This window comes from Tamandua tetradactyla, chromosome 23, assembly GCF_023851605.1.
Source record: "Tamandua tetradactyla isolate mTamTet1 chromosome 23, mTamTet1.pri, whole genome shotgun sequence".
Lineage (NCBI taxonomy): Eukaryota > Metazoa > Chordata > Mammalia > Pilosa > Myrmecophagidae > Tamandua > Tamandua tetradactyla.
The window spans coordinates 49,587,043-49,603,503 of record NC_135349.1 but is presented as its reverse complement, the minus strand read 5'-3'; positions in this window follow the sequence as shown (position 1 = coordinate 49,603,503).

Sequence of the window (16,461 nt, the reverse complement as noted above, 5' to 3'; positions counted from 1 at the left end):
TACAGGCTTTGCTTCTTCATATAAGAGTTCACAAAAGAAAGCCTGTTGTTAGTGCTGTTTATTGAAAGCTTAAAGAAGAAGAGGCCATCAGAGGACGTGATGGGTCATGGAGGAGGGAAATATTACCTCCTGTACTGATAGACAAAAATACAGAATTTGTGAAGGTTTCATAGCATATCACTCACAGATGTCAAGGGCCTCCACTGCAAGACTTTTCAGTGTTCAGAAACCATAGGAACTCACGAGTGGGAGAATTATAGAGACACAGCAATTCAGTCCAGCCTGTCACCTGGTATGTTTATCCTCAAACAGTGGGTATGCTGTTCAAATACCTGGGGTGAGAGAGCACTTGCAAAGAGAAATCAAAATAAAGGTCTTGTCTTTACAGAAGATGGAATCACTGTGACCAAGCTGTCTTTGGATGGTGTTCTGTCTACATCAGTAGCAATCTCATCTTCAAGATTTGCCTTACAATCACCCAAGGGTCCAGCTACTTAATAGTCAAAATGGCTTTGTTGAATGGAGCACAATACTAATAGTCACCATCAAGCTGTATCAGCCTTAGGCTGAAGCCAAGGAAGAGACAGAGAAAGTTGCTTCTTTGCCAACATAGATGACTCTCTCTAAGGAGAAGGTGAGACAGATGTTTAAGAGGATCCGGTATCAGTGAAGGAATTTAATGTGTGAGTTTATATCTGCTAAGTCACTTTACAAAACAGATTTAGTAAGCACTATGGAGCTTTTTGACAACAAATCATCTCAATGAATATATGAAATTTTTTTGGAATTGTCCACTACTACTGCTGATAGCACTAAAAGCCACCTGTTTTGACAGGGATTTAAATGATTCATTTGAATGACTCCATTTTACCAATGAGGGAAGATTAAGAACTTGCCTGAATTTAGAGTCAGAAATTAAACCCCGTTGTCTCTAACTCCGAAGCGCCTCTTCTCCACTATGCTCTAACTTCTGTAATTTTCAGTTGTATCTGACCACCCCCAACCCAAGTGGACATTCAAGCACTTAGGTTTGTAGCCCTCACCTCAGTAAGAGGCCTCCATTAAATGAGTCTTGACCCCAGCAATAGGCCATGAGTGGAGAAATGAAAAAGCAGGCAATATGGCCTGCAGTGCACTCGCTAGAGAATGTTTAGGCAAAGGATTGCACTTAAATACCTTGCCCGTGTTTTGGTTTTTAATTTTCTCCTCTAATAGCATCATGGCCATTTTGAACAAGGTTCGAATCAGTGTGAAATCTCAGTACCTGTTAAGTGCCTGCGCAACTAAACATCATTGTGATCAAATTACTTGGCATTTAACAAACATATTCCCACCCTAAATCAGGAGCACCAAAGGAGCGGGTTTCCTCCACCCACAATTTTCCTCTCTTAGCGAAGCTTAGCAGGGCTCGGTGTTCACTGATTTCTGTGAGTCCTCGTTCAAACTAAACATGGCACCTTCTAGTTGCCATTTTGAAGCCCTTTTGTACAGTGAGAAATCAATACAGAGGTTTCTTTCTCTTTCCACACAGCTTTGTTCCAGTGATTTTTCCCTCCATTACCTCCATGGCACTTACCCACCCCATGACTAGTAACAAAGTGAGAAAATAACTTTGGTTCCTCTATTGGTCTAGCCCCCTGCTTTCTTTCTTGAAAAGAAAGGCTTTGTCATCTGATAGCAATCTCAAGGTTCTTTTGAAAGACCTCTTAAATAGACAAAACTTACTCTTTCTTTTATTTCCACTTCTAAATATTTATATATAAACCTGTACATAGTTCTTAGTTAGGGAGTAAAACTAGCAGCAACTGGTTTGACTGTGGATTTCATGTTTAGAAGTCCTAGAAGACATTATTTATTGGGAATCACCATTGTGATGGGGCACTGAATTGAGAGTTTGTACTTTAAGCATAAGTTTAGCTTTGTCCAGCATCAGCCCTGATTCTGGAACTGTTCAGTATAAATCAAATGACCTTGAGAAACGAGCATTCACTCTCTGGGCCTCAATTAATGCACATTAAAAATGAGATTTGGGTTGGAATATGTCCATAGCTCTACCTCGGATTGATCCTTGTGTTCTCCAACAATGAACAGAATCAAAATTTCTAATAGATATCCCTGAATCTAAGGCAAGTGGTCAGCCACAACTTAATGACTCTGCTCTCAATGATGTCCAGTCTACCAACCTGAATCCATGGTTTTGTAAGGAGACAAGAGACATGCAAGATGCCAGCATAGTACCATCCCAGCACAGTGCCCTCTCAACATTCTCCCAGCACAGTACCATCCCAGCCCTGTGCCCTCCCAGCACTCTCCCAGCACAGTACCATCCCAGCACAGTGCCTTCCCAGCACAGTACCATCCCAGCACGGTACCCTCCCAGCACACTCGCCCAGCACAGTACCATCCCAGCACAGTACCATCCCAGCCCTGTGCCCTCCCAGCACTCTCCCAGCACAGTACCATCCCAGCACAGTACCATCCTAGCACAGTACCCTCCCAGCACAGTACCATCCAAGCCCTGTACCCTCCCAGCACTCTCTCAGCACAGTACCATCCCAGCACAGTACTCAAGTCATTCAAGGTGGAAAGAAGGAGAATAACTCAGGCAACTGCAATATGTGTTGTAATTCCAGGTGAGTGAAGTTCTGTGTGGCATGGGGAGGAAAATCACTTGAGTCCTGTTATTGAGAATGGCATCTTGACTTGGAGAAGCCATATGAGTATCAGGATGAAGTACGGTTTGCTTGGTTTGTTTGTTTTTCCCAAATAGCTGTGTGGTACCTGTTTGGCAAGGATGCTGTATCAGAGTGATTAAAATCACAATGACAGTGTGATGCAGCAGTGGCTCAGTGGCAGAATTCTCACCTGCCATGCTGGAGACCTGGGTTTGGTTCCCGGAGCCTGCCCATGCCAAAAAAAAAAATCACAATGACAATGGCTAGAGTTTATTCAGTACTATGTACTAAATACTATAGTCCATTCACTATACATTATCTCTTTCAATGTACCATTGGCCAATCAGTCAGCATCTTTCTACTAAAATTTTTCCTATGCCAATTTGGACAAATGGTAATACCTGCCCCATGGGGGTTATTAAGAGGATTAAGTAAATTGATATATGTCAGCTTTATTTTAGCTATGGTCATTGTTATGGTCATTTCTTAAAATATTTTTGATGAGAAACATATCGAGAGAACAGGGCAAACACAGAGTATCTCACCCTATCCTGTACTCTTTTACCTCATTGAAGGGCAGGTGTGTGCAGGCCACAGATTTCCTTCTGCCTTTGTTATCCCCACCAAGGCAGCTCCGAGTTGTAAAGAAAGGGGTTTAGTGGGATTTGCCTCCAATGTGACAGCAGCTTGTCAGAAAGCGCTTCCTCCGAGGGATTTTCAGCATCCAGAGAACTCGAACCTTATTTAATCAGATTTGTTAATCATTAGCTTAAGAAGCTGAAGAATCAATGTATGGAAGAATGCTTTATTCTGTTCAGTTGAAGACTTAAAATGCCTCCGCACCTCCACCTCCCAGAAAAAGTATTGGCACAGAAGATGTGTGGTCTCCCCTGAAGACCCCTCTGTACCCCCATACCACCAGGCAGTTCCCACACAAATCAGACCTAAGAATGGATCACTGATTTCTGTACATAAAGAAATCCAGTAAGAAGAGGATTTTAGGACTGTTCGAATGTAACTTGTACTAGCTAAAAAGTCAATTGAAACTTCAATCTTTTTTTTTCCATAAATCATGTTTTTTTTTCTTATCAGGGAAAAAAAAGTGCTTGTCACCATCTTTTAATTCCACAGACAGTGGCTGGATACCTATCATGTGTCTATGCTGATACTGTGATACAGAAACTCTTCACCTCAAAATACTCACACTGTACCAGAAAAGACCTAAAAGTGAACGATCTAGCAAAATAACACGAGAAAAGATCACAGATAGCTTTTACTGAGCACCTGTTTTCCACCCATCTCTGCATTGAGTGGCACACACATCACAAGGTGATCAAGTGTGACTTTGTCTTCACCTCAGCTGGATAGCTGAGACAGTAGGTGCCAAGTGGACGAGTATATGGTTAAACTAGATCTCAGTTATCGAAGTTGACTAAAATGAAGATAGATTTGTAAATTAAAGATAAATACTTTGAAACCACCCATGAGTCACAGAAGAAAGCATACTGCATATTTTTAAAATATTGAGAACTGAAATATAATTAACATACTAGATATCAAAACTTGTAGGATGCAGCTAGAAGGATGCACAGGGGAAGCATATAACCTTGAATGCATACATCTAAAAAGGAAAGAAGTACACTGAAAATAAATGTGTTCTTCATCTAACTTAAGGAGTCTCTAAAAGAACCAACAGATGAAACCCAAGGGAGATAGCTATAGAGGAGATAATAAAGATGAAAGCAGAAATGAATGAAATAGAAACAAAATTGCCGGAGAGAGGATCACAAAAGCAAAAGTTGATTCTTTTAGAAAGACTAATGAAATTGACAAAACCCTTGTAAAACTGATTTAAAAGAAATGGAAAAAATAGGCCACAAATGCATACTATTAGGACTGAAAAGAAAAGAGCGACATCATGAAGAGACAAGAGACGTTTACTTTGCTACTGTTTGTGAAGAATGAAGCATTTTTAGGGAAATGGCAGGGGTCAGGAGCCAGAGGGACAGTTTTCTGTTCACTGTAAACCCTTTTGGACAATTTAAAGTGACTGCAATGTGTATCCATTGCCTATTATAAGGTAGATTTGCCCATAAACAGCATTTGCATGATGGTTTTCCCTGTACAAGCAGCGAATGTAAAATGCCGAGAATGAACTTTGCAAAGCCCCTGTGATGTCATTCTCATTTTGTAGGTGATGAGGTTTCTAAACTAAGGTTTAGAAAGGGAATGCACATGGCTGAAAGTTTGAGGAGGAGGATTGATTTTGACATGTTTAATATTTAATTACCCACTTTTTTTACTTACAAAAAATGTTGGAAAACTTGTACAGTGAAATCCATGTGGGCATCAGCTACCTTCCATGGCAACCATTTCTCCGTACTTGCTTCAACACATAACCAGAGGGTGAAGATTTGAATTCACAGTCTATGAGTACTAAATGCTGTGCTCTTATGACCACACCCGAACAAAAAGAGTTACCAATGCTATGAGGCATTTGTGTGCGTATGCACTGTGAAGTCGGACAACTGTTTCTAAGTGATGTTTTTGGAAACATACAGGACATTCTCAGCATCTTTGGAATGAGTGCATAGTCTCCCAGGGTTGAAAGCGACCACAGCCCTTTGGCTATTTCTGTTCTGCATCTTCATATATATAAATGTATGATGCGCCTTCCTTTCCTTGGCTTATCCTTAACATATCCAGACAGCTTGATCCTTTTCTCTTATTCCGTCGGTTCTGTATTTTTTTTTCCTCCTTGAAGGAAATTCTCCTCTGCTTAAAGCATTCTGCAAATGTAGATGGGTCTAAACAAGGAAGACTGGCAACTTTAAAATGCCTTTTGGGACCACCATTTAATCACTCTCAGGATTTCACCATAGTTATATTTTTATGACATTATTTCTATGTATTCTTGAAGCTAATGTAGATGCCATTTTGCCCTGGGCGAAACAATGCCTGTGCTTCTTCTATTGTTTAATTAGACATATTTTCCAAACTTGTACATGGTGTGATTTTTTTTTAAGCTTCCCAATTAAGCAATGTTTTAGTAACATTAATTTTGTCATGCAATTTGCATTTTTGAATGTCTTCTATGAGTTAGTCAGAGTTATATGCATTAGGGTTTGAGTTCAAACTAAACTAATAAAAACAGGGTCACTTCCTTCCAAAACTAATTGCTCACCACTCCCATATGGAAGGTGTTATGCTCATTTTTCAGATGGGAAAAATGAAGCTCAGAGGAGGCAAGAACTAATCCAAGTTCGCCTAACTAGTGGAGTCAGAGCTGAGTTTGAACTCGGTGCTGATTTCCTCTAAACCTTGAGATTTCTCAGCGACAACAAAGACACTTTTTCACCTTCTTGAAGGTTAATTCGAGGCTGGAGTTCAAACCAAATGTCACCTGGAGCATCACGAACTGGAACCAGCAGCCTCTTTGCAAGGCCCTTGACCTTGAATGGATTTCAGCTGCTTTAAGTGGTATAAACCAACGGTAACGAGGACAAAACCGAAGACTTTCCAGGAGAGGCGAATGTGACCCACAAAGCCCCAAATGTTTACTTTCTGATCTTTTATGGAAAAACTTTGCCACCCCCTGATGTGGAGCATGTGAAGGAATTCAGCCCTCAGGGGCTTTTTTTGTTGTTGTTGTTTGTAACATGGCTTGGATGCTTCATAAATAAACACCACCATCAATTATTCCGCCCACCGCTTCATGAGGAAATAGATGCCCTCTCACAGCACTCCTTGGGAAGGTGACTTCGCAGATTGTTATAATTCCTGATGAGAAAACAAGCGGAACAGATGCAATGTGCATGAATAGGGAAGCTGTGCTGTCGTTTGAGGCCCCTTCCCAGCTTATGGGATTTCTCTCCCCCCAAGTTATTGAAGTCCGCGTGGGAGATGGGAGGTTTGATGGAATCAGCACTTTCAGAGACATCGACAGCGACTAAATTGGAAAAATGCACCAAACCTTGGGTTGCAGCGGGCTATCGACTTAATATAGATTGAGTCGGGTAGAAAAATATTGCGCAGTGTGCATTTTGCACGTCCCGTCTTCTCATTAGAGACTTCGTGATGGATAATATGGTGGGCCTGTTTTTTCCCAGCTCCCAGCTGAGTGAATCAGTCATGCATGGGGTAATAATATACCATTTCATGGCACTTTGAAGGAACGGCCATAATGCGGCATGAAAACCCGCTTTGATTATTATTTACAGAACCGAAGCCCTGCCGGTGTCTGTAGACCCTTGGCTTTTCCAGAGGTGGGAGGGAAAGCCACTCCCATCTCTGTCTTCTTAGGGACAGCCCACGTGGGGAGGTAATAACAAACAGCAGCATCGCAGCCTCCTCGCCTGGCCTGCCAGCCGCCCGATTATTTAATTACAGTTTTCTAGCTTCAGCACTTCGCCCTTACCTGGGAACGTAAGTGAAATGTGTCAGAAATAAAGAAATAAATTACGAGCTAAATCAATAGGAAAGAACCGCACAAATTGGCATCACAGTGGATATATGTTTATCCAAAGGCTCTCAAAGTCATTTAGACCTTCAAGAAAAAGAAGGAGGAAAAAAAAAAAAAGACGAAAACAGGGTAAATTGGAGAGGTAGTGGAAGCGCTAGGGAGATGGCTGTCTGCAAACAGGCTCGGTGTTTGTTTTGGCTTCTTAGCGAGCCTCTGAGATTAGCCTTCACGTTATTCTCCAACGAAGGCCCCGCGGCGTGGTTCCCTAAGTGGAAAATTTTAAAGTAACTTTTCACCTTGAGAGAGAGGTTTCCTTCTGTTTAATGCTTACTCAGGCAAGACAACGCATCTCAAAAAACAAACAAATTGGAGGTACTTCTGCCACAACTCCACTCAGACAGAAAGGAGAGATTGGAGAAAAGTTCCTCTCTGGCTTAGCTTGAGCTTGAAAAAGGATTGGGGTGAAGCTTTGAGAGCTATGCTCCTTTTATTTTGCTTATTTCAGATCTTAACAGCAGCTTCCCCTGATATCCCTGAGGCTTTGTGATTATTCTTGCATAGATTAAGCAGAGTTGGAATGTTGAATGTGTGTGCATTTAGGAAGTTTCAATCAACAGAACTTTAGAGCTACAGATCCTGTAACTCCCTAGGAAGGAAGGTACATTGGTCAAGAAATATTTATCTCTAGCAGACAAAAAAGTAGTCACCTCCACCGGACTGGAGGCAACGAGTACTGAATAACACACCGGGGACCTCCAGAGGGTGCCGCGTTCAGACTTTTTCTTCTCCCCTTCTCTTCCTTCCTCTTTGATCTTCTCTATTCCTCTCCTGTCCTCTTCCCAATCCAGAGTCTCTCTCTGTCTTGACCTTCCTCTCATATGCTAGGAAAGGGCATCTACCAAGAGCTGAATCATCTTCAGAGAGGCCCCCGGCTCACAGGATCACAGCATAGGGACCCAGAGGAGAGAAAGCTTCTTTCTCTTAATGGCATTAGCTGATCTCCCCAGGGGCAGGGGGCTTTCGGATCCTCCCTGCTCAGTGTCCTCCCCTTTGGCACTCACTCTGGCATTAAGGATGAGTGCTCACCTCTAAGGTAGAATAGTAACAGCCCCATCATAAGGTGGCGGTGATGATTAAACAAGGTAGAAGTTGTAAAACAGCACATGGGGTGGGGGGACACAAGGGGGTTGGGTGGTAATCTTGGACCCAGATTCATGTGCATTAATTTGGGACCGGCCAGACCTCCTTTTCCCCCACTAATTAGAGTGGCCATTTGTCCCGTTTTGCCCAGGATAGAGGGGCTTCCCAGGATGCAAGAATTTCGGTAATAAGGCTGGGATAGTCCTGGCGAACTGGCATCCTGGTTGCCCTACCATAAACCTGTATCTCCTAGATTCGTTCCCCTCCCCACACCCTGCCCCCTGCTTTGTTAGGGATAATTTAATGTTTTCTTGAAGAAAATGTTCTCTTCTCTTTTGACATGAGATAATGATAAAATTTATGTTTTGGAAAACCAACCTCCCTCCAAAATGAATTTGTTTTATAAAATAATTAATCCCCTAGGGGACTCTTCATACATGTCTTTAAAGAACAAATAGATACCACACACCCTCACGCCTTTCCCCTGAAGTGATATGTCAATAATGTTGTCATCTGTTTCAAGTTTTGACACTGCATGAATCAATACCAAATTAAAATCACATAGTAGTCATAATGGTTACATTCCAGGAAATATATATATATTCTTAAATCAGCAGTAACAGTTAACAAAGAGATTTGAGAATGTATTTTAGGGTTCAAATGTTTAAGGGCTTTCAGGTGTTTCATGGAACTCAAGGACAAATAAAACTTTTCAAATGTTGTATTATCACCTAGAACTAGGAGAAAGAGAGAAGGAAGAAGAAGAGAGAGAGAAAGAAGAAGAAAGAGAAGAGAGCAGTGAGAGATATAAGTGGAAAGGTAAAGGGAAAAAAGGAGAAAAAAGAGCAAAGAGAAATTGGGAAAAGAGAAGACAACAGAGAGCAGAAGAGATGGGGGAGAGAGGAAAAGAATCCCTTGGCTCTCTTTTATTAAACAAAACTCTGGAGAGCACTCCCTTGCATTAAGACAATGATTATCTGTTAATTATATCACATTTTCCTTGCAGACTTCATAATTTTTAAATGTCTTGATGACATTCATAGACAAACAAAACCAGAGAGAATTCCATGCCAGAACCTGCACAATAAGAAATGTTCAAATTTTTGAGGTGGCAGGAAAATGAATTCCACAAATGTAAAGCTACATTAACAATAAGGAATGAATCAGAAAAGGCCATCTGTGGATAAAAATGAGATTTTTTTTAATTTTTGAATTTCTTTAAAAGATAAGACTAATTAAAGCAAAAATAATAGCAACATATTATAGGGTTTATAACATGTAAAATAAAAATTTATAACAATGGGGGAAATGTAGTGATACTGGCTAGAAAAGTCTTACATTATATTTGAAGTAGTATAATATTAATTGAAGGTTAATTGTGAAAATCTAAAGGCGCATATTGTAAACCCTAGAACAACCATCAAAAATAATATAGTTGATAAGCCTAGAGCAAAGATAAGATGGAATCATAAAAATATTTAATTAATCCAAAAGAAAGTAGGAAAAGAGGGAGAAAGGAACATAGAACCAATGGGTCAAATAGAAAGCAAAAAGAATGATAATAGATATAAACCCAAATGTATCAATAATTATGATAAATATAAATGGCTCAAGCACACTAACCAAAAGACAGAGACTGTCAATCTGGATAGAACACTGAGATCTCACTACATGCTGTATATAAGAAACCCACTTTAAATATGAAGACTCAAGTAGATGAAATGTAGAAGGAAGAAAAAGAGATAAGTATAACCACTCAATATAAAAAAGTTAACATCAGACCAGTGAGGCTTCAAAATAAAGAATATTACCAGAGAAAGCTAGGAGTATTTCATAACTGTAAAAAAGTCAATCCATCAAGAAGATATAACAGTCCTAAATGTATATGTACCAACAAGAGAGTCAAAGTACATGAGAAAAAAATAGATATAAATTTAGTTTCATCATTTATATTAAACATATTTACACACACACGCACACACATGCGGACACACAGTTAGAGTAAAGAGTGAGGTGAAAGGATCCAGAACACAACATTTAAAGTTATTTTGTCTGGGTGGCAAAACTTTGGACAATTTTAGTTCCTTTTAAAATTTTTCTTACCTTTTATGCTTTCTACAATAAATGCCATTAGTTTTATAATTCAAAATGATAATAGTAATGCTTTCTTTTTACTAAACACAGTACCAAGCATTTCAGGTTTGGTACTTTCCTCTAAGTTCCTGGTTATATCCAGATAGTTCATAACTTGGATGACCCTAGTCTGGCCAATGTTCAAAGTCTTTCTCCTTTCTATTATTTGGGGTAGTTTCTCCACTTCTCAGGAATCTATAGCTTCCAGTATAACCTCCCAAGAACGCAGGATTAGACCAATCCTGGTCTCACTTAAACATGCGTCAGTATCACCAAGAGGGCTTATAAAAGCACAGATTGCTGGGCCTTCCCCCAGAGCTTCTGATTCTGGAGAGAGGTTGGAGACTTTGTCTTTGTAACAAGCTCCAAGTTGATGGCTGTTGCTGCTGCTGCTCTGGGAATCACATTGCCACATCCGTTGGTTTAAGACAAGGATTAGCAGACTTTCTCTGTAATGGTTCCGATAATAAGTATTTTAGTCTTTCCAGACTATATGATCACTGCAAGCACCCATAGACAATGTGTAAATGAATGGGTGGGGCTGTGTTCCAATAAAACTTTATTTACAAACCAGGCAGCAGGCTGAGTTTGGCCCATTGGCTATAGCTTGCCAACCTATATCTAGACTATTGCCAAGCTATTAGCTTCTGGAAAGTCCTTATGTGAAGATGTGATTCATTTCATAGCTCAGTGATTAAAACTTTTACTCACATTCTATTGTGATGTCATAACTTGAAGAAATTTTTACATGATTATGAATATGTCCTTGTAACTGGCCCATATGATTATATTATCCATTCATTTGTTTATTCAGTTAGAGGTACTTATTGGGTGTCTGTTACAGGTCACATATTTTAGCTAAGAATGAGGAAAGTCAACAGGGACACAAGAAGTTCCCCAAACCGGACACAGCCCTGCCTTCTTGGAGCTCCCAGTCTAGTGGCATGGCCAGTATGGACATCATTCAACATGCCAACAATTACATGTAAAATGACAACTGAGAGACATGCTCTAAAAGGGAGGATGTGATGTGTCGAAGAGGAGGAGGCTTTTCAGGATTGAACCACGTCCTCCCTTAGAGGCATGTTCAGGTCCTATCCCTCATCCTGTGGGTATGATCCCGTTGGAAACAGGACCTTTGAAGATGTTGTTAGTTAAGGTGTTCCCAAACCAAATGAGAATGGCCTTAACCCAATATAGCTCAAGTCCTTATAAGCAAAGGAAATTGGACGAAGAGAAATGCCACAGGGAACAGCCAGAAGCAGGAAGTCAAGGGAACCCAGAAGAGAAAGGAGAAGACGCCATCAAGTACTTCGTCATGTGATGGAAAAGCTGAGGCCCAGGCATCACTGGCAGCCAGTCCCAAAAGGCCACGGTCTTTGGGAAGAAAACATCACCTGGCTGACACCTCTGTTCTGGGCTTCTGCTAGCCTCAAAACCGTGAGCCAATGAATGCCCATCATTTAAGCCAACCCACTTTGTTTAAACAGAGGGGGAATGAAAACAGAGGGTTTGATCTAGTTCAAAAGAACAGGGAAGTCTTCCCCGAGGCAGTAGTGACGGCTGAGATCTCAAAGTGTAATAAGAGATCAGGCAGAGGGTGGGAGAAAGAATGTTGCAGGAGCAGGGATCTGGAGTGAGGAGAGGAAGGAAACCCTAGCATGTAAGGAGCAGTGAGCCGGGCAGGGTGGAGAGAGCATGGTGAAGGAGACGGTGGATCAGGAGGCTGGGGAAGTGGGCAGGGGTGGACCATGGACATGATATCTGTGGGAAGCATTTAGGCCTTCATTTTCAGAGCAAAGGGAAGCTACAGAAATGTTTGAGCAGGGCGCTAAAAGTGATCAGATTTGCATTTTGAAAGGATTGAAATGGCTACAGCATGGAGAATTTCAGCTAATCTAATAGCTGTCATTTATTGTGCAACTAATAGTGCCAAGGGCTAGTAGATGATTTTCATTTTAGCTAATGAATTCTGACGAGGGGAATGGTACAAAGCTGGCCTAACAAAGAGGAGGTGCTGAAGAAGGACACTGGCAAGCATTACAGAAATGACCTATCATGCCTGATCCCAACCCAACTCTCAAGGTTTTCTTCAGGCTGTATACATAGTTGGAATAATTTTCTGTGATACCCTTAGTTAGTCTTTTCAAGGTTTGAATACCCAGAAGACTTCTTTGCTAACTGCCTACCAATGGATTTACCCACAAAATGTGCAAACACGATTCACTGGCTCTAGTCTATCTGTGTGTTTTTTGTCCTCTTCTCTCTTCCTTTTCTCTTTATCTCCTATTAGTTCTGAATTTCCCTTTGTTCTTTCTGTTTACTTCATCATATGGGAGTTAGCAATCTGAATGCAAACAGCTAAGCAACATGGAAAATAACTAAGGGTCTCCGAGTTATTCTTTGCCATAGCTCATGGAATTCAACTATTTCATATGGTCAATATGACTATCCCAAAAAGGGAAATAACATGTGCAAGGACCCTGAGGCAATCTGTAAGTGGATAACTAAATCACAGTGAGATACATATTGACTTCTATATGCATTATATAATAAGAAATAAATGTAAGTTACCAGAGGAAGGAAAGTGCCCTGTCTTTCCTTCCTGACTACCTCCTTTATACATTTTTATTTTCTATGTCAAGTGCTTGATAGCTATAGTTTGGTATATGATAGTATCAATTTAGTATATGTCAGGTCAAGCATATAATTCTCCATTATACAATCAAGCAGGGAAAAGAGGTGCCTTTGGAAAAAATAAATTTTAATGGTGGTCCAATGAGATTTCCAATTTAATTAGAATCTTGTATTTGTTGAGGAATGGAATACTGGAATATTGACATTTGAAAATCATCATTACTTGATTGGATATGTGAAAAGTCATTCATTATTCAAACTTACATTAAGCCAAAGAACCAGAGAAAACAGGGATAGTCAAAACATAGAAGATTCACAGATGATAAAAAAATATTTGCCTCATACAAAGCTAAAAACAGGAAAATAAACTTATATGTCAAGCACCTTTGGTGTCCCAAACCATGAGCTAGAGCTTTGTGTAAGTTTTGTTCACTTACTCAAGAAACAGGGTCTGAATTCCTGCTTATAAACATTATAATTCCTATCATAATCTTCAGACAACAGAAAGAAAAATAAATACAACACATGCTTGTACCGTGTGCAAACACATAACACCCATGTGCAAGCAGTACTATTCTTGGAGGAGAGTGAAATCATCACACATAAGCAATTTAAAAGAATTATAAGCAATTGGCATTCTTTTGGAGGAATGCTATGAGCTCATTACCATTTTTTGGTATTTGTTATTCTCATTATATAAGAGTCACTTCATCAATAGCACTTTAGGCTAAGCTTTAATTACTGGTGTTGTGAATATAGGGATTCCCTAGTGTCCTAACAACGATTTTCTGTTTGGGGTCCTCCCACACTCAGCATACCACCTGGCACTGAGTTTTAATGATAATAGTTACTATTGTTAAGTGCTTGCTGTGCCCAAATGCTGTTCTAAACATGTCACATATATCGATTCATTTAATCTTCATAACACTTTAAGGGAAGTACAATTATACCATCACTATCCCCTTTTTCCAAGGGGGAGATTGTGACATGGAGAGATGGTTTGTTTCTTAACTTCTTGCTCAGCTTAATGAACTGAGATCCCACCTACTTGCCTGGGCTTGGATTCAATCCATTGACCCCCAGCCCCACACTCTTTCCATTTTACCATTCAACCTCCTGAATGCAATTGAGGTAGGAATATTTATAGTAGAGGAATTTTATATTTGACGAAAAAAGAGGGGCTTAAATAAGGAACTTTTGAGAGTAATTTAAAAACTCCATATTCATTTTGTGGGGTTACTGTAAAAAATTACCATGACACCAGGTAGTATGAACAACAAAAATTTATTCTCTCACAATTCTGGAGGCTGCAAGTCTGAGATCAAGGTATGGCGGGCTGTGCTCCCTCGGAAGTTTCTAGGGAAGAATCTCTTCATTCTTGCTCCCTAGATTCTGGTGGTTGCAGGCAATCCTTGGCACTCTTTGTCTGGTATTTGCATCACTCCAAACTCTGTCTCTGTTTATACATGGCTGCCTTTCCCCAGGGTCTGTGTTTGTGTGTCTGTCTGTGTCAAATTCTCCCTCTTCTTATAAGGACGCCAGCCATATTGGATTAGGGCTGTAAACCAGTATGACCTCATCTTGACTGATTTTATCTATAAAGACCCTTTTCTCAAATAAGGTTCACAGGTATTGGGAATTAGGACTTGGTCATATCTTTCTGGGGTGCACGATTCAACCCATGAGACACCTTTTCCTCCAAATCCCTTGAAATATTAGGCAGAATTCTAATTTATGTTGGATGGAACTTGGCCATGATTTTATTTAGATATTTAAGGATGGAAGAAACTCTTCCCTATACAGCTGGAGGACCCAGGGACCTCCAGCGAAGGAGGAAGCTTAGATCTCTACCATGACTTCATGGCTTCTGGAATACTAGGCTTGATTTCTGAACTCAGAAGGTTGGTTTGGAATCAACTCCAATTTTGGGCAAATGTCTTGGGTTGGGTGAACCATTCTATACCTGGATCTTGTGAAGGTATTATTTAGGTAAAACTCCCTAAACTACACATTGTTTAGTGTAACCTAGATTACACTAAGAAGAGTGACGGAAGTGCAAAGATATATGTAGAATGCTAAGATATCCAGTTTTCATGGTTCTAAGTATATTGTTTTTTTCTTAAACAATAAATAAATTTTAAAAATATTTGTAAGAAGAAAGCTCTAGCTAGTTATTGGTGCTTATAAGAAGGGGACCTAACTCTGGGACTGAGATTCAGAGAATGATTGCCCCAGCAGAGAACATCTGATGGGTCTTAAGGCATGCACATCGATCAGAAGAGGAGGAGACAGAAGGAGAAGGAAACCAGGCAGAGAGGACCATGAGGAGAAAGGCACAGCATGTTTGTGGACTTGATATTATTAACCTGTCTGGGGAATTAAATTGGTGGGAAGTTCTGAGGCTAAAGAGGAGGTGGGAGTCAGCTCAGGAAAAGCTTTCTGCCCCTTCTTCTTAAATCTCAACTACAGAAGAGGTACAGGGCACTGCCTTCTCAAACAGAGCCCTTCCTGACCATCTCTGGGGAGATGTCTCTAACATAGCAGGTCTGTGTTATAGCAACCAGAATTTGAAAAGCTTTCCCTTCATGTTCCTTGATAAAGAAGGTTTTGCAACATCACTCACTACATTAAGATGCTCTCTTAGCTTCAGGGGTCTGAAAGCATTTTTATTATGTTGCAACATTATTTATCCTTCCTGTATACAAGGGTACAAAGCTTCAGCAATCAAAAGAGAAAAATCTTTCTAGTGTCTAAAACAAAGCTATAGTCCATCTGTCTGCTACTGCAGAGGTAGAAAGATGACAAAAAAAATGGGGGATAAGCCCTGGTGCCTGCCCCCCAAATCCACAGGATGTATGGGGTGGGATGGAGACTGTCTTTCAAGGAGGCACCCACAACTCACAATCAGACCTTTGTTCTCACCCCCAACCCTATGTCCTAAAACTGCATTTAAACAGGCCACATTTCACACCTGGCTCCCTCTAAGAAGCCCCATCCATTGGAGTCACGTGGTCATCACAGAATGGCCTGTTATCAGAAAGAAAATCTTCTCACAGATGTAACAATTAACCAGTGTCAACGGACAACCATTAATTGTGGGGAAGTGTATAAATTCTGATTTTTTTAAATAATGGAAATGAATTTGTATCAAAAGTCCCCAAATTGCCTTGTAACAGAAACTTAATCTAAATCAATTTAGGACGAATATAATTAAAATAAGATTTTTCAGATGACCCAAGGTTGCCCCTAGGTATTCTTGACAGAGCTACATAGACACTGCAGAAGGTATTTTTAACACCACCTAGGGGTGGAGACTTTTGGTGATTGCTCGTTATTGTCTATCCACCCTAGAATCTGGCACAGGCTGTTTGGCTCTATCCCAGTTGGAAATGGCAGTAATGGGTATTTTCAATC